Genomic DNA, 23899 nt, shown 5'->3' on the forward strand with positions numbered 1-23899 from the left:
CAAGATGGCATCAGAATGAGGAAGCTGAAATTACCTTCTCTACATACAAATAAGTTGCAGCAGAACAAGGCCAATGATCCCCCTAAAGATACACAGACAACTACAATATACATACTGTATACTTATACATACTGTATAGGGATAATGGCCTCACAGAAAGGGGTAGGAAAACTTTAATTGAACTGTGTTTTCCAAGATACCAGAATGTATAACCTACAGAGGTAGGAGCAGCTATTATATGGGTACCCCTACAATTTTTAACTCAGGGAAATACCCCACATTAGGTAACACTGTTCTGAATAAGGGATTGCACAGAACTGTAGTGTAGGGCAGAATATGCATGATAGGAAAACTATGGGAGCAAGGTTACGGAGTAATGATTACTGGCCAGTACCTGAAGTTTCACATACAGAATAGCTGAACCCTATCCATTTGGGAGAACCCACTCATACACTAGGCTACTACTTATATCCCCAGAATAGAGTTATCAGCAGTGACTCTGTACAATAATTGACTTTCTGTGTAGGAAAGCTCATGATAAAAGTAATAAATCTTTGGGATTTAAAGTTATGACCAAACTGTTCTATTTAACTAAGCTTAGAGGAGAACAGTTTGGTTATTTGTTGGGAGAGCATCCTTCCTTTGCTTCCTTTGCTTTGAAGAGCCTTTGAGGCTCTTCATTGGGCAGCAGAAGCAGTATGGTGGTCAGAAAAGAAACCTACAGATACTAAGATGTGTGCCATCCATGCTAGGAGAGTCACCATTATGCCCAAAGACACCCAGCTGGTTTGGCAAATAAAGGGAGAGAGCTTAAGTGAAGACAGTTTTTATGGCATCTTGTAGTAAATTCTGGGATATACTTTGGTTTAACTTGTGACTTTCTTTTGGTAAGAAATTGTTTATAATTCATTGCATTTGTACTTAGGTCATTCCATTTTTCATTCAGGATAAGTGCAAAAAGTGACTGCTCATGAACCTCAGTGAGGTGAGCACTCAGGAGTAACAAATTAAAATATGCAGAGGGATGGGCTGGTGATATTTCTTACTTCTCATGAGGCATGTTTGTATGTTAATGTCTGATGCATGTTTGTTGGTTAGCTTTTGAGGTACTAGAATTGATAAATGTATTCAGGGTCCTTTTGCAAAAAAAAAAAAACCAACTGGCTATGACTTGATACAAATGTTTAGTGATCTTTAACTATAGCCTGTCATACAGTAATAAGAGCTACAGAGAAAAATGAAGTAGGAAAAATACATAATAAGTACAAGAGAGGAGTTTGCAATTTTTTGAGAATAGTTGGGAAAGTCTTCCCTTAGAAAGTGGCATATGAATAAAATCCAAAGGTAAAGGGATGGAACTGTGTGGCCAATAGAGTGAAGAACATTTCTAGAACAGCATGTGCAAAGAAGGTAGCAATGTTTCTGAAGAGATTAGGGAAGACCTCCAACATGTAAGCGTCATTATGTGGGGGACTTACATTGTAAGATGGGAGCCATGGAAAACTTTGAGAAGAGGAATAACATAGCCTGATTTAGTTTATGGGGTCATCTGACTATAGTTCTGACAGTAGACAAGGGGTAACACATATGGAACCTAGAAAACAAAGTTCTTTGCTAGCAAGCAAGGAAGAAATATAATGGTGGCATGGACTAGAATGATGGTGGTAGTTGGATTTGGGTTATTTTTTCTAAATATGTCTAACATGATTACTAATCAATTGAAATAGGATGAGAGATAAAGATAGTTAAAGATGATTTGGTTTTTGGCCTGGACAACTGAAAGAATTAATTTTTGTTTTTGTTTTTGTTTACTGATATAGGGAAGTCTCCAGGAGATTTTGTATTGAGAGAAAGATGAGGAGTTCTGGACAATGTTTATTAAATGCTCAAGTGGAAATATTAATTAGGCAATTGCACATTCAAGTCTTTAGTCGGAGGGAAGCCTAAACTAAAATTTCAGAATCAAGAGTCAACAGATGATGTTTTAAAGTGAAGGACTATATGAGATCACCAGGAAAATGATATTGATAAAAGAAGGCATTGAGAGCTCTGGAACATTGCAAGATTAAGGGTAAGATGAAGTGAGATTGAGGAGTTGTAGCTGGTGTTCTTCCTGGAGAAAAATCTAGGAGCTTGTGAAGTCCTGGGCATCAGTAAGTTTTATACATCGAACAGCAGAGTGACCAGCAGGGCAGACACTGCTGATCAGTACCCAGGAAGATGAGGATTAGGGGATGGATCTTCAACTTCAGCACCTTGTGGAGGTTGTGGGTGATCTGAGAAAGAGGGCTTGGATAGAAATCCCAATTTGAGTGGGTAGGGAAGAGAAATAGGAGACAGTAAGTACAGACAAATCTTTCAAGGATTCTTTCCTAAAATGAAGGAGAGAGTGTGGTAATACCAGGGAAGATGAACTTTTTTAGTTGTTGTTATATCAGAGACAAACCACTTATGTTGTTGTTCAAGTAAAAGATAAAGGTAATGGCCCAAGAGAGACAAATGAATGTTGTATGTGTTTGAGGAGGGCTGCAGATAAGAGAATGAATTCCTGTTGTGAGGCCCTTGAGTGACTGAGAAAAATGGACCTAGTAAATGGGCAGAACCATTGGCTTTAAAGGTCTATGAGCAGTTCAGGACCACGAGCAGTTCATCTTTAATAATAGGAAGATGGTGTCCATGCGCACAAATTAAATTGTTGTGGGGGTTTGATGAGGTTCTCTCTGATTGCTTCTGTTTTTCTCAGGGAATTAGGAAATAAGGTCAGTTGCAGAGTGGAAGGATGGAAGAGGATGGAAGAGGAGATATTGGAAATTTGGAGAGAAATGAGAAGGTGAAGGTCAAAATTTGGAAAATGTATGTTGAATGCTGGGCAGTATGAAGGGCCTGATCATGAATTTAGAGGGTGGCTGACGCGGCAGTGTGATTTCCCAGTCAAATTTACTTTATATGAACATAGGGAGGGAATTTTGCCAGGGGAATATGATGAATAAGAACAGACCAAAATAACTGACATTATTCAGGGAATTAATTATAATGGTGAGCTTTAGACTTTTTAACCACCAAAGGGAGGAGGACTTGAGAGGCATAAGTGACAGGTTGAAGAAGTGTTGCTGGATACTGGAGGGTACACACTGGAAAGTTAGGAGTAGTGGTTGATGAGGTGCTTGCAAGCAAGGTCTGTGGAAGAGGCAGAAGTTATTGCTCATCCCAAGGGCTAGGGTGTCACAAGGGGAAGTGAGTGCCTGACAGAGCAGAGAAAATTTTCTTGGGAAAGTAGAGGTCAAATTATTGAGAAGTCAGGCAGTTGGAGGAATAATCTCTGTGCCTTGAATTCACTAAGGATTATAAGAGGGTGGATTTCAGATACATGATTGAGGGACAGGAGTCTTAAGGGGTGATGGGAAAAGACTTTTAGGGGCCAGTAGATGAATTGTCATATGGACAAGTCTGATGAAGGGAAAGTCAAATCTGGTGAAGGGTCTGTGGGCAGCCCTGAGGAGGAAGACACTCCCATACTCCAGGCACAATATGAATGTTTCATTGTTTCCATGAAACTCATTTACATTAGCATGAATTTCAGACTTTGCATACTTCTAGTAAGTACAGAAATGTCAACTCTTTGTCCCAATGAAAATGGCAAGAAATACAGTTTTCTGAACCCATAACACTAACATTATATGTTGGTAAGTTAACCCGCATGTCTCCAATCTGCTGTTTTCTTCCTCCCTCCTTTCCCCCCCCCGAACTGTGCCATTAACTGACACAAACCCAAAACAGCCATGGGTTTCAGTAATCTGGGATGTCCCCAGATAGGGACAGAAAGTGAGTGCTCCTTCATTTCTTTAGCCCAGAAATTAATGTGTAAACTTAAGTATGGAAATGAAAATTTTCTATTACTGGCACTCCCCTTTTTATTTTAGGGCATTGTTCACCATCAAAAAACATCATTCACCAAACTGTCTGTATAGATCTTGCTTTGTTAAAAATGGCTCCTTTGAAATGTTTTGGATTGACCACTATTTCTAACATTAACATTTTGGATTACACACTAGATTAAGGTTTTGTGCTCCACGACTGACTGGACTATATTTAGTTGTCTCTTTTGGTAGAGATGTATAATTGAAAATGTACCAATGAAAACATCTCTCTATCTCCTCTTCAAATTTAGAAATTTTTTATGAGTCTCATAGTGGTGCTTCATTTGATTTCTGTGTTGTCTGACAGTTTTGCGGGTGGAGGATCTTTATTTATCCATTTCTTGGAGAAAGGTCCAAAACATGCCTTGCTTATATGAAATTACCCAGATCTTTGGGATGACATTTCAGCACTTATCTAAGCTTAATAACATAATAACTCTATGAAATTTCAGTGTGTGTGTACCTCTGTATTTAGATACATTTGCTATTCTCTAGTTCAAAAATTCTTAAGAATGACATTTCAGCTTTATCCCAAATTATTAATAGCTATTTATAAAGTTGTGATTTTTTTTATGTATCTGTGTATATGTATATATGCAGGAAAAGTACTTAAAATATTTTTCTACACTTAAATTTAGATTAAACTTTTCAAAGTAGATCTATAGCCTACCTTCATGGTTTTGTTCTTTTTTATTAAAAATTCTATAAAAGTTATTTCTGAGCAGAGTGTTTTTTATTCATAATTTATTAGTCATCTTATTGACTTTATGGTTTTCAATTTTTATTTACTTGAAAAATCAGATTTTCCATAATGGATGTAATTCACAGAATCCCATTTGCAATCCTTATCCCTCTTTTCATGTTATTGACAAAAAGTTGTTTTCCTTGTGGGTTATATTACTTGTTTTTTCCTACTAGACACCTACTTTGTTTTGTTTTTTTTTCCCTCATTACAAGTTTTTTGATTTAATTTTTCCTCCTCAAATTTTATTGATTTGCCAATTTCTTAACTAACTATATAATTTGGGGGGTACAACTTCACACCTCCAATGTACATATACTTACCTTCCACCAAATTTTCTATCACTTTCTCCTCTTTATCCCTTCCTCCCTACCCCTACTATCCCCTCTAGTTACTACTTTGTTTTACACAGTGTCGAAAAAAAATCCTTCTTGTGTATTTCCAGTTTGTGTTACTTGGTTACTTATATTCTACAAATATGTGAAAACATCTGGTAACTATCTTTCACTTTCTAACTTCACTTAGTATCAGCCCTGCAATATCCATCCATTTTGTTCTAAAAGGCACTATTTTTTCTTTAACAGCTGAGCAGTATTCCATGGAGTACATATTCTACAAATTCTTTTTTCCAGTGGTCTGTAAATGGGCATTTTTGTTGGTTCCATGTCTTGGTTATTGTGAATAATACTGTTACGAACATTGAAGACATTTACATATATAAAGGAGAAGCTCTCCCCTTAAGGATGTCCTCCTTACTGTATTAAGAAGACCCAATCTCCTTATCTGTTATTCAGTGGAGAAGGGAGAAGTTAAATCTACATAACTTGTTTACTATGCCTTCGTTATTAAACTCCCTAATTGACCTTTTACTTTTTCCTCACAATCTCACTTGCCTGAGTTAAACTATTTAAGATGGCATCAAAATCATAAGGGTTAGTTACTCAGTTTTATTGGGCATTTCCCATGTATACGGAAGGTATACATGTTATTCTTAAACTTCTTATTGACTTTTATTCTTTTATAAATCTCTCTGATGCTTATTTGATTTTTTGCCAGCCTAGAGTACACTAGAGAGGCACAACATGATTTTGTTTGTGCCCAGACAGATACATGACAACTTCATTTAACTTCACAATGTAACCACTTGGTGTTTCCAGACCTGAATGGTAACGGCAAGAGTACTGAGACATAATATACATTTGCAGTTATCTAACTGTATATTCTATTGATGCAATTATATATGTAAAAAAAAATATTGAAGCACCCAGAAACTTGATAGGAACCACAATACCAGCAGCCACCATTTACTAAGGAAAAACACTCCTGTATGTTTCTTCTACTCTCAACACTCCTGACATTTCTGGACACCAAATGTGTGTGGGGTTTCCCCACACCATGCAATTCCCTGATTCTCTGGACACCAGATGGTTGTCCTAAAATTGAACTCAATTCTGACACTGTTTACCTGGAGACAATGTCAGATCCCACAGGTTAAGGGCTGCCAGATCTCCCTTCTTACCCCAAAATGCCAATCACAAGTCAAGGTTGTCAACTGTGCTTCTGACCATTGACTGATTGATTATAAATTGGAGGTTCCTGTAGCCCTCTATTCCTCAGAACTCAGGAAAATAATTACTTGTAAGATTACTTGTTTGATATAAAAAAAGATATAACTCAAGAACAGAAAAATAGAAGAGATGCATAAGGCCAACTATGTGGAAAGGATGAAGTATTTCCATACCCTTCTAAGCATGTGAACAAGCGGTACCCAGGGACCCCAAACTGTGAAGGGATGCATGCTCTAACTGGGGTCTACTTACTCATCTTCAGGCTCAACATTTAAAAGAATCAGATTCTTAGTGGTGTGGAAGATTTTTAATAGATTGGGCTTGCACAGAAAGAGAGAATAAGAAGGATTTCAAGCAAAAGTTTCCCAGTAAAACTTCCAAAATTATCCATTCCCTTCATGGGTAAATGCTCAATCAAAAAGGCTTAGCCCAAAGCAGGGATGTGGAGGCCTGAAAGCTTGCCACAAGTCTAAGGTAGCTTTTGTTAGGAACTGTAAGGAAAGGGTTATTAATAAGGGGTTAGTCGGGCCCCAGGGAGGAGGGACAGAAGAAGGGCCCAAAACTCTCTCTGTATCACATAATCCATCATGAAGTCAAGATAACAGCTGCCATTGTTTCCACCAAGTACCAGGAGCAGCCTCCCCATGTGAAGGGGAAGGTTAGTTAGGGAGTTTACCAATGAAGGTACAGTAAAAAAAGGTATGCAGGCTTAAATTCTGCCTTCTCCATTGAAAAAAGGTAAGGAGATTTGATCTTCCCATTACTGTGAGGGAAAGGTCCTTACAGAGATATAGGTCATTTTCAAAAGCAACCCCAGAGCAGAGCACCTCTTAAGAAATTAACCTTTTGTCAAAAACATATTTCAGGGTGGCAGATTTTTACTCTGCTACAGTTGCCATATAGAAAATGACAAGGATTTTAGGAGCTACATGCCAGGAAATCCCAGATGAAGGTATCTGATATATCATGCCATTTTAATAGGCTTTCAGATATTACTGCTGTGTACGTATCAAGTGCTAACAGATTGTTGTACTAGAATACTTAGCAGTGCACATAAAGACAGAGAGGGAGAAGAAAGGATTTCAAATAATAGTTTCCCAATAAAACTACAAACATTTGCCTATTCCTTTGTGGGCACATGTCTAATCAAACAGGCTTGGTCCGAATTGGGTCTATGGAGGACCAGGAACTTGCCACAAGTCTTAAGGTACCTTCTGGCAAAGAACCACTAGAAAGGGTTAGTCAGGTCCCAGAGTGCTGGGACAGAAAGAGAGACTCAAAATATACCACAGAATACCCCATGAACTAAAGATAACAGCTGCCATAGTCTCTGGCATGGGCCAGGATCAGCCTGTACATGTGTCTCTCCCTACATGTTTTTTTCCAAGTATCTTTACATGTCTCCTTTCCAGTAATACCATGGTGCAAGTCAGAGCTATGAAAGCAAGAGAGCGAGAGTGAGCACACACATGTTCAGTTAAAGGCAAGCATGACTGCTTAACTCTACCCCTATTTCCCAGCAGCTCCCTATTCAGGAAGTCGGGTTAATAGCATGCTAGAAGTTGTTGCATAGAGATGGCGGTGCTGTCTGTAAAAAACGTCAGGGAATGGATTGTTCCTTTAACAACTCCAAAGCAGTAAGGTCCTAGACTCTCTTTCTGTTGGGAAGTCTGTAGTGGGTGGCTTTTTTCTTCAAGACCCAATGTATTACACCTGAGGCAAACTTAGCAGTCAGTAAGATGCTTGCTCATCAAGTATGCACTTTAACAAGCTCTCCAGAAATCCTGCCACTTGGGCTGCTAGCTGTGAAAGATTTTGGGACACTGGTACTTTTCTGCTCCAACCAGAATGGTAGGAAGTTGGATAAAAGAGTAAAAAGGGTCAATTGTATATGAAAGATGGAATTAGACTTTTAGTGGTAAACAGAAAATATTATATATAGATGTCAATTTATAATGATGCACACCTGAAACCTATAATACATATATAAATACATATATAAACTTATTGAAGTAATATATTACTTTAGTAAATTAAAAAAAATACATGTTTGGGGCCTCCCCTGGTGGCGCAGCGGTTGAGCGCAGGGTTGCAAGGCTGCCCGCAGCCTCTGCAGCGCCAGTTCGATCCCCAGCCACCAGCGAGGGTCCCAAAAAAAAAAATACAGGTTTGTCTGTAAGGAAGAAAGGGAGAATGAATAATAGGTAAGCAACCAACTGTGTATGCTACAGATATGAAGGCAACTTACATAAAAAGAAATTCAAATGGCTTCTAAATATATAAATATTTAACTTTATTAATAATTATAAATCAGAGCAGCAGTGAGATACCAACTTTTCATGTATCAGATTAGTAATAATTAGCATGTTTGCAATTACACGGTTTAGGTAAGGTTATAGGAAAATGGACACTGTTAAGAACTTTCTTGTGGTACAACTCTTCTTAGAAGACAGTTTGGAACTCTTTAGCAAATGATTTAAAGAGTGTGCCAATTGATTCATTAGCTATACATTTAGAAACATACCCTTCAGATATATTCCAAACATGTATGAAAGGTAAATATCTAAAGATTTACCACAGCAGTACTTGTAATAGTAAAAACAAAAGATAGAAACAACCTAAATGCCCATCACTAGGGAATTAAAGAAGTGATGTCATATATATCCCAAAATATTTTCATTGTTACGTTAAGAATATATTTATTATTATAAAGAAAAAGCTATTAGTGTGTGTGCTTGAATATTTAAAACCTGCATATGTGGTTTTGATAGTACATATGTTAGAAGTATAGCAATGGATTGAAAATGTACATTTTGTCAAGAGATATTTGAAAGTTAACCAGTGGGGGGCCTCCCTGGTGGCGCAGCAGTTGAGTGCTGGGTTGCAAAGCTGCCTGCAGCCTCTGCAGCACCTGTTCGATCCCCAGCTGCTCCCCCGGCCACCGGAGGAGGGTCCCACATGGCACGCAGACCTCTCCTGCTGCCCGCTGCTCCCCTCAGAAGTGTACTTCGGTCCTTCTGCCTGCTCTGCAACCTGCTCTGGCTCTGGTGAATTCTCTTACCCTCCCGCGCTTCTGACTGTACCCAGTGCTTGTATAAATAAATAAATAAATCTTCAAAAAAAAAAAAAAAAGAATTAAATTTGAGGAAATAAGTCATCTGAACCGGGTGGTTACCTTGGAAACTTATGCCATCCTTCTTTCAATTTTTATCCTGCTGTCTCTCTTCCAAAGAACCAAAGAAAGTGATCAAGTTCAGTGAAATGGTGAAATATGTGTTCCCTGACTCCAGTGCACTCTCACAAAAATATAGATTAGTAATCATCCACAGACAAGAACAACTTTGTGAAAATACCAGAAATATGGAATAAGCCTAAAGCATTTCTATAGAGCACAAAAACTGGAAAAGCAACATAAAAATATAAGAATTGAAAAATAATTAGATTATAAGATTTTTTCCCAATATATCCATCTTGAGACTGGACAGAGATGGTTAAAGAGAAGGTTCCTTGCATCCCTCTGGAGAGGGCCATCTAATAGTTAATCAGAGGGACACTACACCTAGAAAATCTCATGCCTTAGGAGAAAACTGGACCCCTTTTGGACATCAGAGACCGTCACAAATAACACAGAGTAGACACAAAAGGGAGGCACAATTTGTTCAACAGGGAGAGAAATGTTGGAAGGCTATAGTCCAGGCAGAGGTTACAGATGGTCAAACTGGAGCCCCCCTAGAGAGGGGTGAGTTTTCTCTTGACTGAGAGGAAACACATGTGGAGGAACTGGGTTGTTTCACACATGCTGGGTATGCAGTAAAAAGAACAGAGAGTGTGTGCTGGAGTGCGTGACTTCTACCTCACCCTTCAGTATAGCTACTGACCTTGTGAAGTGCACTAACAGGGCACAGACTGCAGAGTCTGGAACCTAGAGAGGAGCATTATTGGTGGTGCCACAAACACAAACCTGCCCTCCTGAACTACCCAGCACTTTCTCACTTGCAGCTGGACCCCTTCAGGCTATCCTCCACCTTCTAACTCACCAACTGCTGAAACGTGTCTCAGTACATATGGAAATGAGCAAAAGGCAAAAACAACAACAACAAAACTAAAATAAAATAAAAGCACCATACCACCTGCAAGAAAAAGTAAAAATAGTTAAACTCTAAGCTGCTACTACAGATTTTTTTAAAAACAGGGAAATGCAAAGCAGCAAAATAAACAAAAAAAAAATAACACATGGCACCTTGAAACTCAAGGGAATATGCCATCACAAGGAGAACACAACTCTCCAAAATCCAGCTACAAAGACATGGAAGATTTTATCTCCCTATCAGATAGAGACTTCAAAATTGCTACAATAAAGAAAATCAAAGATATAGAAGAAAGTACAAAAAGGAAAGTCAAATTGATATAGGAAAACTAAAAATAAAAAACTAATCAGAGATACAACAATATTCATAAAAACAAATAATTGACCTGAAAAAATAAAATCAATGAACAGAAAGTAGAAATTGAAACTTTATGTAGAGAAATAACATATATTCAAGATTTAAGTAGTTCAATGGGTGAGATGAAAAAAAAAAGAAACTCTACAGAGAAAGCTGTGGAAGCAGAGCAGACCCAAAGGAAGATCAAATTAGTAACCTTGAACTAAATAATACACAAAGGCCCCAAGTAGAAGAAAAGATAGAAATAAAAAGTAAAAATTAAAGAGGCACTTTGAGAACTATCTGGCCCTAGGAAAGGCAACAGAAGTATTATTGTTCTCCCAGAAGGGAAAGAGGAGGGCAAATTAGAGAGCTTATACAAGGAAATAATAGAGAAAAACATTCCAAACCTGAGGAATAAGCTGAATATACATGTTCATGAAGCTTAAAGAACACCAGGTTATCTAAATTTAATGAGTTCTACACCAAAATACATAGTCATGAAACTATCAAAAATTCAAGACAAGATTGAAGTCAGTAAGGGATAAAAATCAGGTAACTAAATAATGAAGTTACTACCATCAGGCTTTTATCAGATTTTTCAGTAGACAAACTGCAGGCAGTGAGAGAATGAAATAACATATTCAAGTTATTCAGACACAAACAATTCCAGGGAAGAATACAGACTCTTCCAGATGATGAGGGAGAAATAAAGGCCTTTCCAGTCAAACAAAAGCTGAAGTAGTTGCCAACATTAGACCCTACCCAGCAATAAATATTGAAAGCAAGCTCTTTTTTTTTTTTTTTTAAGATTTTTAAAAAGAGACAGAGTGGGGAACAGAACAGGCAGAATGACTGAAATACACTGCTGAGGGGAGCAGCGGGCCAGACAGGAGAGGTCTGCTGTGCCATGTGTGTTGCTCCCTGGTCGGCCGGGCATTGAACTCATGCTGCAGAGGCTTAGGATTGCTTCATAGTGCGGTGCTTAACCCCTTGCACCTCCAGGGAGTCCAGAAAGCAAGCTCTTTTGTCTAAAAGAGAAGAAGGTCCACAAAAAATTGAACAAGGAAATAGATACAGAAAATCAAAGGAAAAAAATGGCAGTACCAAGCCACCATATATCAATAATCACCCCTATTGTAAATGAACTAAATCCAACTCTCTGTTGTTCTAAGAACTCATCTGAGCACCAAAAATAAACATAGGCTCAAAGTAAAAGATTGGAAAACAATCCCACAAGCAAATGGGACAATGAAAAATGCAGAAGCAGCTATACTTATAGCAGATAAAATAGACTTTCAGCTAAAAAAGGTAATGGGAAAGGGATGGATAATATGTAATGATTAAGGTATCAATCCATCAAGAAGACATAATCTTATTAATAATTTTTTACCAAATGAAACCAAAATATACAAAGTGACTACTTACAAACCTAAAAGCAATCATTAATAGCAACACAGTAAGTACTAAGGGACTTAAACACTTCACTTACATAAATGGACAGATTGAAAAGACAGAAAATCAACACAGAAACAGTAACCTTAAATGAAAAATTAGACCAGATAGGTTTAATAGACTTCCATAGGGCACTGCATCTTAAAAAGCTGACTACAATTGCATCTCAAGTGCACATGGAACATGTTTGAGAGTAGATCTCATGTTAAATCACAAAACAAAATAAATCCATGGAGACTGAAATCATAAAACACCTCTAACCACAATGATATCAAACTAGAAATCAACCACAAAAAGAAGCAGGAAAAAATCTTATGTGAAGAGTGAAAAACTGCTGCTGTATGACTATTGGGTTAACGAGGAAATCAAAGGAGATGTTTAAAAAATACCTGGAAGTGAAAGTGAAGAATGAGCTATTGAACCCTATGGGCCACAGCAAAAGTAGTAGGTGGGAACTATACAAAAATATTGGCCTACATAAAAATACATAATGTAATCTTATACCTTAAGAAACTAGAAGAATGACAAATGAAAGAAAAATCCACTTGGAGGAAGGGAATAATAAATGTTAGAGTAGATATAAATGGAATAGAAATCAAAAGACACTTCAAAAAGTGTCTTTGAAATCAATGAAATCAAAAGATTCCTTAAAAAATAAAAATAGACAAACTTCTAGGTTGGCTCACAAAGAAAAAAGGGAGAAAACTAATACTTAGAATCAGGAAACAAAAGAGAAGTTATTATAGATAGCAGAAATAGAGGATCCTGAAAGAATACTATAAACATCTTTATGCCCATATGTTGTATGTCCGGAGCCGTCCGGAGCATGCGCCGCGTTGCGTATGCGTGCCATGAGTTAAGTTTTGCTTTACCATTTCGATTTCGGAGAACCACAGGTTTTTCCTGTAAATCACATGAGACTGGGAGGTATGGGGGGAGGAGCTACCAGGATATAAGAGGAGAATGCGGGAGAGAGAGAGAGAAGAAAAGAGATTTAAGAGGAGAACCACGAGAGAGGAGAGTGATGCGAGAGGAGCAGAAAGAAGGCCAGGAAATTAAGAAAGACATGGAAAAGAAAGACATGGAAAAGGAAGAGAAGGAAAAGGAAAAATAAAGAAACATGCACTAGCGTCAAGTTGTCTCAAGCCCCTCATTTCATCCTCAGCCCTTCTCTTTTCGTGCCTACGAATCCCGCGGGTTGGGACAGTTGTATAATTTCGAAGGAGTGATCACATTTTTAGAAGCATTACAACCTTCCAAGACTGAATCAGGAAGAAATAGAAAATGTGAACAGACCAAGTACATGCAAGGAAATATGAACCATAATCAAAAGTGTCCCAAAAACCAAAAAAGCTCAGGACCAAATGGCTTCACTAGTAAGTTGTACCCAACCATCAAAGATAACTAATAGGTATACGTCTCAATATCCTCCAAAAAATTGAAGCAAAGGGAATGATTCCAAACACATTTTATGAGGCCAACAAAGTCTTGATTATAAAAGCAGAGAAGGACATCACACACAAAAGGAAAACTATAAACCAGTATGCCTGGTGAATAAAAATGCAAAGACCTTCAACAAAATCTGAGTAAACTGAATTTGAAAATGCATTACAAGGATTCTACGCAATGACCAATTGTGATTTATTCCAGGGATATGTGCACGTGCAACGTCTGCATTTCAGCGTCTGCAAATCAATGATGTATGATAATTCACTACATCAATAAAGGTAACAAAAATCATATCCTGTGAATAGACAGAAAAAGCATATGACAGGATTCAATTTATGATAAAAAGGCCTCTTAAGTGGAGATAGACGAAATGACCCTAAAGCATAATGAAGGCCATACTATATGGGAATCCTGCACATAACATCAAACTTTATGGTGAAAACCTGAAAGTACAAAATATATTCACTTTCAACACTGCTATTTAGTATAGGGTGAAAGTCCTAGCTAGAGCAATTAGGCAAGAGAAATGTATAAAAAGAATCCAAATTGGGAAAGAAGTAGAACTAACATTATTTGCAGGCAGCAAATTTAATTTGATAATTTATATAGAATATCCTAAAGAATCCATTAAAAAACTCTTAAAAATAATAAATCAGTGCAGTAAAGTGGCATGCTACAAAATCATTATACAAAACTATTTGTATATGCAATCAGTGAAATATAAATCAACAGCCCTATTTACACTCACATTAAAAAATTAAATGCCTAACAATAAACTTAACAAAGGATTTTTAAAAACCTGTATGATGAAAACATTAAGACATTATTGAAAAAAATAAAAGACAAAGAAATTGAAGGATATACTCTGCTCATGGATTGGAAGAATTAACATTGTAAAATGGCCATCTTACCCAAAGCAATATACAGATTCAGGCAATTTCTATCAAAATTTCAGTGGCATTCTTTATCAAAGTAGAGCAGACATTAGTGAAATTAATATGAAATTACAAAAGAACCCACAATGCCAAAGCAATCCTGATGAAAAAGGAATGGTGGTATTATACCCCCGGACTTCAAACTCTACTACAAAAACAACCCAGTCAAAAAATGGGCAGAAGTGGTAAAGAGACCCTTTTCCAAAGAAGACATACAGATATCCAACAGGCACATGAAACAATGTTCATTGTAACTTATCAGAAAAATGCAAATTAAAACCACCTCCCACCTCTAAGAATGGCCCATATCTAAAAGACTAGAAAAGTGCTGGTGATAGTTGGACAAATGGAAAACTTGTTGGTGGGAATGTAGACTAGTACAGCACCTATGGAGTTTTCTCAAAGTATTAAAAATAGATCTACATAAGATCCAGCAATTTCATCCCTAGGTATATACCCAAATAATGCAAAAACACTAATTTTGAAGCCATATATGCACTCTGATGTTCATTGCAGCTCTATTTTCTTTTTCTTTTTTTTTTTTAAGAGGCACGTATTTTATTTATTTATTTGTTTATTTGTTTATACATGCACTGGGTACAGTCAGAAGCACGGGAGGGTGAGAGAATTCACCAGAGCCAGAGCAGGGAGCAGAGCAGGCAGAAGGACTGAAGTACACTGCTGAGGGGAGCAGCGGGCGGCAGGAGAGGTCTGCGCGCCATGTTGGACCCTCCTCCGGAGGCAGGGGAGCAGCTGGGGATCGAACCGGCGCCGCAGAGGCTGCGGGGAGCTTCACAACCCAGCGCTCAACCGCTGCACCATCGGGGAGGCCCATTGCAGCTCTATTTTCAATAGCTAAGTGTCCAGTGACAGATGAGTGAATTAAGAATATGTGGTATATATACCGAATGCAACATTACTCAGCTATAAAAAAAATTGAGATCTTGCCATTTCTGACAACATGAATGAAACTACTGTGGGGGATTTTGTTATCAACATAAGTCAGAAGGAGATAGAATCGGATGAATCACACATGTGGAATATAAACAAACAAAACAAAGGAACACACACAGCTAAACCAAACAAATCATAGAAAACTGACTATAAATTTGAGGCTATCAAATGGGGATATTAAGGGGTTGGGCATGGTGTGGTAACATACATCTTAAGAGTTATGAATCTGTCTTTTTTTTTTAAAGATTTATTTATTTATACAAGCACTGGGTACTGTCAGAAGTGCAGGAGGGTGAGAGAATTCACCAGAGCCAGAGCAGGGAACAGAACAGGCAAACTGATGAAACACACTGCTATGGGGAGCAGCGAGTGCTGCAGAAGTCTGTCGCACCATGTGGGACCCTTGCCAGCAGCCAGGGATTAAACTGGTGCTGCAGAGGCTGCAGGCAGCTTCACAGCCCAGTGATCAACCACTGCACCACCAGGGGAGGCCCTGAATCTCTATGTCTTAATCATATACAGTGTTGCAAACTAATATCCTCAATAAAAATTAATAAAATTTTAAATGATGGAATTTTTTTAAAAGAATGAAATTATGGTTTTTAAAACTATGCATATCACCAGAAAACTGCTCATAATGATAATGATAAATAACATCCATGAGCTGTGATAGGCATGAGTTGTTGAGGAGTAGGAGTAGTTCTCAAGGTTTGTTGTAAGAGTATCTGAGTCACTGATTTAGTGCGTCACTCCTCACTTCCTCTTAGTTTTCTGTCATTTGTCTTCCTGTGTCTCAGGTTCTTTTGGTTTCTCATCATCAAATGAATGTTGTGATAACCATTCCATTGGGATTTTTTGGAAATGAGAAGTGATAAATTGCAGCAAAGTTAATATATATCTTATATGATGATGGAGACAATCTTACGGGCTTCTCTTCAAAGGCAGAATATACTGGTACTTCATTAATGCAGCAAAAGAGGTATGTTAGGGAATTTTTCATTAGCGCATACTCATAATTCCCTATTTTTTTTCACTTAATCTCCAGACTCTCTGTGATAGTATATTTCTTTTTCTTAGTTATGTGGATAGTTCCTCTAAGAGAAAATGGCAGTCAAATGATTTGACAATATATATGTTAAAAAGAAGAAAGCAAATTTATTTTTTTTAATTTTTTTTTTTTTTTAGAAATGAAACAGTATTTGTTTTATTGATAAACTAGGCTCAGACCAGTCCTTAACAAGCAAGCCTAATAATATTTAAAGACAGTGGTTCTTTCTCAAATGTAATGGGAACACAGAACACTAGTGACTACCTTCTAGCTACAGAATTATTTATTCTCTTAATAAGTCTTCACATACTGGGGAGGAAGTACCTATCAGGTTTTACATAAGAAGCCACAATGTTTACTTGCTAACAGCAGGCAATGACTGGTTGCTGCTTCTGGGTAGACATGAATCTTTAAGCTGAAAATGCTACTAGGATTATGCCTGTTAGAATTGGTAGAGCCAATCAGGAATTATTACCCAATTCTTCTAATTTTTTTATATTTTATTTTATGTAATTCTTACATCATTTTTCATTTTTGCACAATGCATGCATTTTCATTTTGGTTATATTCCCCATACAATTGCACCCCCCTTATTTTGACCCTAATCCTTCCTCCCCACCCCCCCATAGTGTGTCTCTGGTTTATAGTTGCTTGTTGATTTTGATTTTTACTTTGTGTTAGTCTTTTTCCTGGTCCCTTATTTAGGTTTTCTAAATTCCTGCTATGAGTGAGACCATCTGGTATTTTTCTTTTTCTTTCTGACTTATTTCGCTGAGCATGATCCCTACTAGCTCCATTCATGTTACTGCAAACTGCATGTGTTTATCTTTTTGCTTGCTGAGTAATATTCCATTGTGTATGCGTACCACATCTTCTTGATCCAGTCATCTATTTTTGGGCATTTGGGTTCTTTCCATAACTTAGCTATTGCAAATAGTGCTGCTATAAACATAGGGGTTCAGGCGCCCTTTTGAATTGTTTCTGTGTTATTTGGGTAAATACCTAGGAGTGGATTTGCTGGATCATATGGAAGCTCTATCAATTCTTCTAATTTTTTTTTTTTCATCTTTTTTTTTTTTTAAAAGATTTATTATTTATTTATACAAGCACTGGGTACAGTCAGAAGTGCGGGAGGGTGAGAGAATTCACCAGAGCCAGAGTGAGGAGCAGAGCAGGCAGAAGGACCGAAGTACACTGCTGAGGGGAGCAGCGGGTGGCAGGAGAGGTCTGTGCGCCATGTGGGACCCTCCTCCCATGGCCGGGGAGCAGCCGGGGATTGAACCGCCGCTGCAGAGGCTGCGGGCAGCTTTGCAACCCAGAGCTCAACTGCTGCACCACCGGGGAGGCCCAATTCTTCTAATTTTTAAGGTGAGGGAAGAAGCAAGGTTCAGAGAGGTATAGTGATTTGACCAAGTTCAACTAGAACTTACCAAGTCTGTAACCCTAATTCCCTTATTCAGTAACCCAGTTTTGTATTCATTTGTGTTTTGTGGACATCTGTGCATTTTTCTGTCTGTGATCCCACTTCACTGAATTCTTGGTCACAGTCAGTTGTTTTAAGCTTAACCCCTGACTATCTTGTTAAATCAGATTCATGGCTCCTCAAAATGTTAAAACTGATAGAAGTCTGTCTGTGGTAAAAGTTGTCAGTTACAGAGTTCCGGAGCTATTGATGGCCATTATCATCCATAGAGAGGAAGCTGTGTCCAACTGTTTCTGAAACTCACCTCATTGTTTCATCTTCAAAAGTCTGTTCTTTTTCTCTTGAATTTCATGAGCCAGCAAGGCCTCACTTGTACTTAAGGCCATTCTAATTGAGATTCTGGCACTAGCAATCAAAAGAATATGAATTAATATATTCCTTGAATTTTATACTTGAATACTTACAGTGATTCTATTACCAAATTGCTTTAAATTTTCTATCCTTAAAGATTACAACACAAATACAGTAAGTAGGTATTTTATTTATTCGGAATTCACATTTACAATCTAAAGGAATGTACAAATTACACACATTTGATCACATTGAATGTGTCTCTTGTCATGTATATAATTTCATTCTCTTACCATGTGTATAATTTCATTCATAGCAGTGACAGACTTGGATATTTAAAAAAGAAGTTACTTAAAACATTTTATTATGGTAAATGAACTTAATATTATTTATAAATCTTTGCTTACTTTATGAAAATACTTGCATATATTTTAATGGAACTTTAGTTTGTCCTAATTTATTTATATGTACTTCCAATTCCCTAAATGTGTATAAAAAGCACCTAGCCCTGCCAACTGTAAATCAGATATTCTGCAGGGGAGGGGAAGGAAAAGGGGTCAAAACAAGAATGGGAAGAGCACAAGGGACTATTCTAATTTTTCACCTGTGATGGTGCACAGGTGTATTGGTAGTGGGAATTCTATGGGGACTACACCTGAGAAAAGAAAGCAAACATTGTACAAAAAAATAAACAATGATGTAAAATATATATAAATAAATTATTATTAAAAAAAAAAGCACCTAGCCCTGCGCCTAACATATACCATGTAATTTTTTTTTCTTACGTGGGAAGACTAAGAAATAGTGTTTCTTTTTATGCAGAGATTGTTTAACATAACTTGTAAATTTGATACTGTATCACCAACACCATCAAATTACTAAGCACTGGTTCCAACAGTTGTAGGTGGTTAACAAGGTATGTACAGTAAATCCTATTCAGCATGATAATCTTTGAGAACCAGCAAAATGCTAAAGTCTTCCTAAATCAATATTACTACCTCAAATGTTTAATAGCACCTGGAAGGTCATGTATATAAATTCAATCTTCACAGCAACTCAGAAAGATGTCTTTTAATATCTATGATTTATAATTGAAGAAACTGAAGCATGAATTAAAATGTCTCTGTGTGTGTGTGTATGTGTCTTTTGCTTAAAAATACAGTTGCCACCTGAGATTCAAAACAGGGTCTGAGTCAGTATTATTTTTATATCATAGTGATGTGAAACCTAGTACTTGCCATGAGATATTTAGAATCTTCAAATATAATTTAATCATCGTTTCATTAAATAACTGAAATGAATCATACCAAGGAGGATGCACCCTGATAAAAAGCTTCCGTGGTGCCCTGGGGGCCACACCTTCTTTCAGAGCACTCACATAATGCAGCAGGAAGTTGGGTGTTTAGAGGTTGGGCATGGAGGAAGCCAATGATTAAGTGGGAATGCTTTGTGAGTTATTAACAGGACTTCAAGGTGTGTCAAATATCCCCACCCCAGAGATCTTGTATCTGTATAAAAAGAAAGGAAGAAAATAGCTGAAGAAATAATTCCATTTGTGGAGGGAAAGGAAGACAGGTAGACAGTTCACAGCAATGACCCCTGGGGAAATCTCAGGGAAATGGGGTATAAGAAGTTCACTTTGGAGCCTCCCTGGTGGTGCAAGGGGTTAATAAGCACCACACTATGAAGCAATCCACAGCCTCTGCAGCATGAGTTCGATCCCTGGTCGGCCAGGGAACAACCCACATGGAGAGGCAGACCTCTCCTGTCTCGCCCGCTGCTCCCCTCAGCAGTGTACTTCTGTCAGTCTGCCTGTTCTGTTCCCCACTCTGTCTCTGGCGAGTCCTTTCCCCCTGCATCTCTGGCCTGTACCTCTGCTCTTGTATGCAGAAATAAATAAATCTTAATAAAGAAGTTCACTTTGGCTGGAGGATATGATGTGTAAAAATAAATAGGGAAATTGGTTGGAAAGAGAGAGCTGGACCACACTAAGATGGTTTGACATAATTTTATGGGCAATTGGGAACCACTGAAGGTTTTTGAATGGTTTAATAATGTGATCATATAGCTGGGTGTATATTTTGTACTAGAGTAAAACTTTGATGTCTCTATTTCCATGCTCTCATATCTAATTTACAAACTACCCTTCTAATTCTACTTGCAGAATATATCCCAGTTTAAATATCTGCTGAGTCTCCATTGCCACTAGGCTCTCTTAAGCCACTGTCTCCTCTCAACTGTACAGCCACAGCAGATACCTTAGTGGTTAACTTCCACCGTTGCCCTAACAACCCATTCTGTACTGCAGAGTAGTCTTTTACAAGTACAAATAAAAATCTGTCATTGTCCTGGTTAAAACTCTCCATTGTCTTTTCCTCACATTTGAAATTCCAAACTCCTTGCTATATTCACAACACCTTCTGTAACCCTACATGGCCTGGTTGCTGCTTTCTGAACTCTTTCCTCTCTCTCACTTTGCTCTTGCCACATTCTAACCTTTTTATTTTCTGAACACCCAACCTCCTTCTCAACTTAGGATGTCTGCATCATCTCCCTAGAATGTTCTTTCCCTAGAACTTTACATGTCTAACTACTTACCAAAAGATGCCTTCTCAAGTCCTTGATATAATTAAGAAGTCTTCATGCCAATCATGCCCTCCATTTACCAGGCTTTATTTTCTAGACAGCACTTACTACTGTGTGGCTGGATTTACTTACTGATTTGTGAGCTTTTTTTTTTAATCTTCATTTTATTCACTGCTAGTGCATAAAAGAATCCAGTGCATAGTAGATATTTATTGAATTAGGAGATTTTAGTGATTAGAGCTTTGAAATTTACTGTAGTGTTTCCAGTAAAATGAAAGTATATTGACGGTCTTGTCAGTAGAAATAAAGGGAGTGATGGCTGACAAGTGCAAAGATAGTTATAATGTACAGAATTTGGCATGATTTGAAGTGTTGAATCTTTGGATAGGAAAGAGGTGGAAGGTTTTGAGCTTGGATTAGTTATAAGAAATCCAGGAGAAGTTCCAGATTTAATGTGGAAAGGAATGATTTTACAGGTGCTTAGTGTGAGAGCTGGTGGGGTGAGGTATGCAGCAGTGGTTGAAAGGTGGGTTTATCTAGTTTCTCATTCCTTGAGAGTCATTATAACAAAGCAATAAAGCACCATGGACTCAGATGAAGGGAGAAAGTAACATTCCCTATTCAGCTGTAACATGGTAATGGCAAGTCATTGTACCTCTCCAAGCCTCATGATAACAAAGCCCAATGATAATAAAATGCTACCCAACGTGGGGTACTCAATGACTGTGAATTCCACGTTTTCTTCTCCCTTCGATATAAAGCTAAGGATTAAAAAAGTAGCTCCACAGTTTCAATTTATATTGTTTTTCTTTGCAAAGCAATGCATTCGTGTGGCTTAAAAAGATGAAAAAATATACCCCAGGCTTATAATGAAAATGAGTAATTTTCTGTCCCACCCACCCTCAGTTTCCTCTTAAGGCTATTACTTTTTTTTTTAATATTTTATTTTATATGATTTTTACATCATTTTTCATTTACATACATACATTTTGCACTATGTATGCATTTTCATTTTGGTTATATTCCCCATACAATTGCACCCCCCCCTTATTTTGACACTAGTCCTTTCTCTCCCTGCCCCTCCCTGCCACCTCCCTACCCCCCCCCCCCCCCCGCCGCCGCTCCCAGTAGTGTGTCTCTGGTTTATAGTTGCTTGTTGATTTTGATTTTTACTTTGTATTAAGTATTCTTTTTCCTGGTCTCTTATTTAGGTTTTCTAAATTCCTGCTATGAGTGAGACCATTACTTTTAACTCTCTCTCTTTTTGCTCTCTTAGCTACTTCCTCTAGAACTTACATGTATGATTCAACAGAATATGCATCTTCTACTATTTCCTGATTTTCCAACTTCAGATATTATTTGATATCAAATTTAGATATTTTCATTTTCACACTGGGGAATGTGAGGATTTAATTTCCTTTTACTTCCAATCCCAAACTACATATATCTTCCTTGTTAATGCATTACATCTCTCTTTTTTAGCTCGTGATCTTTGTGAGTTTTCATCTTTCACTCCCTCTTTTGACATCTGAGCTATATTGTGATTCTATTTCCTTTCTTACACAAATTCTTAATTTTTCTGTAGTGAATGTCTACTTCATTGTTTTTTAGGGTTTTTTTGTACCAATATCTTCTTTCGTTCTCAAGCTTACTTCAAAATCTGAACATTTCCTCTTAATATTTCCAAATTCAACATATATTCTCTAAGTTTAATTTTTTTTTTTTTTTTGCCCTTGGAAATACCTTTCCAGATTCTTTTTTTTTTTTCCTTTCCAGATTCTTCTGACTTCCTGCTCCAATTTGTACTGTTGACCCTCTGAGCTTCCTGTGTTGCCTTGTATCATCCAGGAATCCTGTATTTTCTTTTGTTTTGTATCCTGTTTCCAGATCTTCCCCCCAACCCCATATTTTGCCAAGATTTTCCTACCAGCTTTCTGAGAAGTAGTGACTAAAGGGTAAATTTTTGAGATTTTGTAGAGCATTATTCTAACATTCATACTTGATTGACATTTTAGCCAGATATAGAATTCTAAGTTAGAAATAATTTTCCCTCAGCATTTTGAAGAGAGTGCCTCTTAACATCATAATTTTCAGTGTTATGTTGAGAAATCTGATGTTACTATGTTGCCTTGTTTTTCACGTGATCTTTTTTTTCCCACTGGGAAATTTTTATGCCTTTCTCACTGTCTTTATTATTTTGATATTTCACCATGATATATCTCCATGGTACTCTTTTTTTTATTTTTTCATGAATTGTGCTGGGAGGTTGATAAGCCTTTTTTGAGTTTGAACACTCATCCTTCAATTCTTGGAAATGTTTTTAACTTATTTTCTTTGAAATCTTATTTCTTTGTGTGATTACTATTATTCGGATATTGGACCTTCTGGTCTGTTCTGATTTTTTTCTTATATTTTATCTTTGTCCTTATAACATTTTTGTTGTCGTTAATGTTTCCTCTACTCAATGCCTAAGTTTTCCTGTGTTTATTGTTTTGCTTGTTTTGTTCTGTGTCTTTCCTAAAGGCCTGCCTGAAACATCTAATGAACCTAGGTTGTCTGTACTCTTTAATAGTTATGTACCAAGAAGCTGAACTGAAAAAAAAATCTGTGTATCAGTCATTCTTGGCATCTGAAGCCTGTACTAGAAGGCAAGGACAAGCAATAGTTTGACAATCTCTCAAGTAGGTCCTTATTCTTGTGCTGATTAAGCTGATTGAGTGGCTCAAAAGGAATTATCTAATTTCTTCCTAGAAGATATCAGTCTGGCTTTTTGATAAGCTGTGAGCCTCTAGGTGAAGGGAGTTGGGTACTTCACCAGTTAGCATAAAGACTTTGACTTCAGCTCCCTGATTTCAGTAAGGAGATGCTCTCCTGTACTGGGCTAATTTGATACCTCCAAGTCTCAAGTTTTCTGTTTCAGCCTCTCTAGACAGTGAATATTCTGGCTTCTAAAGAGTTGAGGAGGAGATTGAAAGCTGGAGCTGTAGATCAAGTGTTGACAAACTTGCTTTAAAGGAACAGCAAGTAACGATTTTAGATTTGGGGGC

At 37.4% G+C, this 23899-nt stretch overlaps 1 protein-coding gene across 6 annotated transcripts in view; it reads left to right on the forward strand.

The window, feature by feature from the left end:
* TASP1 (taspase 1) overlaps positions 1-23899 on the forward strand; it is a 219268-nt gene that overhangs the window by 145834 nt on the left and 49535 nt on the right. The window contains exon 12 of one of the 6 annotated variants that reach the window (XR_005122135.2): positions 1821-2830. The exons of the other annotated variants lie outside the window; for them this stretch is intronic. The gene's annotated coding sequence lies outside the window, so the exon portion shown is untranslated. The remainder of the gene's footprint in view (positions 1-1820; positions 2831-23899) is intronic. 6 annotated transcript variants of the gene reach the window in all.

The sequence above is a fragment of the Talpa occidentalis genome, unplaced genomic scaffold, assembly GCF_014898055.3.
Source record: "Talpa occidentalis isolate TD23 unplaced genomic scaffold, MPIMG_talOcc4v2.1 talOcc4.10, whole genome shotgun sequence".
In the NCBI taxonomy this organism is placed as follows: Eukaryota; Metazoa; Chordata; class Mammalia; order Eulipotyphla; family Talpidae; genus Talpa; species Talpa occidentalis.